Raw genomic sequence first — 1,427 nt, 5'->3', positions numbered from 1 at the left:
AAGATAATTGCATTAAGGGTCTCCTTTGATCAGTCTGCGTCGGTAAATGTCCCGGAGCTCGAGTTGTATTCTTGCTTGCCAATTGAGCAATTTGGCTCTCCAACATTTTCATCCTGGCCTCTCTAGCTTGAGACTCTTTCAGCAACAAATTCTTCAACTCGGCAAATCGGAGCCTTGGGACTGCTGCTGCTGCTGAGGGACATACGGAGGCTTTTGATATGTCTGCTGCTGCTTATGAGGGGGCACATAATTCTGGTGCTGCTGCTGCTGCTGTGGAGGTGGAGTTGAATTTAGGACATTTTGGCTACTCCACCTCAAATTCGGATGGACATGCGGCTCATAATAACTGTTTGTCTGCCTATAATGTTGAAAGGCAGCACAAGACTCATAGGGATTAGGACAATGGTCTGAAACATGTCCTTCAGCTCCACATTTTTTTACAGACGAAAGGACCGTCTGGCACAGCATTCACTTGATAGATCCCTCCTTTCGAAGCTCCTCCCAACTCGTACTTATCAAATCTCACCGTAAGGGCCTCTAATGCAGCTACAGAAGGGGATTCAGCACTCCTCCTTTGATTTCCCCTGGAATTTCCATACTCAGCTTTATGGGTGGCCAAATCATCAATAATTTTCCACCCCTTAGTCTCTCCAACATTCTCCTGGAATCTGCCACTAGCTGCAGCATCGAGGATAGCTCTCTGATCGTCATAAAGTCCATTATAAAACTGATTGCATAGACTCCACTTATCGAACCCATGGTGCGGAATATTTTGCACTAGCTTCTTGAAACGGACCCATGCCTCATGAAAATTCTCATCAGGACTCTGTTTAAAGCTCGTGATCTGAGCTCTAATGGCATTCGTCTTCGAGGCGGAAAAATATTTCTTGTAGAATGCCAGGGCCAACGAATTCCAGTCAGTTATCCTATTAGCGGCTCGATCCAGGTCTCTGTACCACTCCCTTGCAGCATCACGAAGAGAGAATATGAACATTGTCTCCTTCACCTGGTCCTGGGTCACACCAGTTGGTGGGGGTATGGAACTGCAGTAATCAATGAATGTCTCCATATGTTTGGCTGCATCTTCATTTGCAGCTCCCCCAAATTGCTTCCTCTCAACCAAGTTGATATAAGACGGTTTTGGCTCGAATTTTCTCTTCGTCCCTGGTAATGCGAATCCCTTATAGAGATTCTCAGCTGTCGGCTCGGAGTGACTGGCTATACTTGCTTCTTCAGCCATGTCTGGAGATGTGACGGTCTCAGCTGAAGAAGTGGAAATAGGTGATGAAGGTGGATCCTCCTCAAACAACTCGTTCTCGTAGTAACTAGACAGAGTACTCAGCTCTTTCTCTATCGGCAATACCCTAGATGATCGCCTCAACTCACGCAAAGTCTTCTCAATCTCAGGATTGAACTGTAATAATTCA

At 46.0% G+C, this 1,427-nt stretch overlaps 1 non-coding gene across 1 annotated transcript; it reads left to right on the top strand.

Moving 5' to 3' along the window:
* The first annotated feature begins 752 nt into the window (after positions 1-752).
* On the top strand, positions 753-859 carry LOC141615816 (small nucleolar RNA R71). Its single transcript, XR_012530213.1, has one exon. It is a non-coding gene; the product is annotated as a small nucleolar RNA R71 (small nucleolar RNA).
* The last annotated feature ends 568 nt before the right edge of the window (positions 860-1,427 follow it).

The sequence above is a fragment of the Silene latifolia genome, chromosome 11, assembly GCF_048544455.1.
Source record: "Silene latifolia isolate original U9 population chromosome 11, ASM4854445v1, whole genome shotgun sequence".
In the NCBI taxonomy this organism is placed as follows: domain Eukaryota; kingdom Viridiplantae; phylum Streptophyta; class Magnoliopsida; order Caryophyllales; family Caryophyllaceae; genus Silene; species Silene latifolia.
This window is presented reverse-complemented; position numbering and strand designations above follow the sequence as displayed.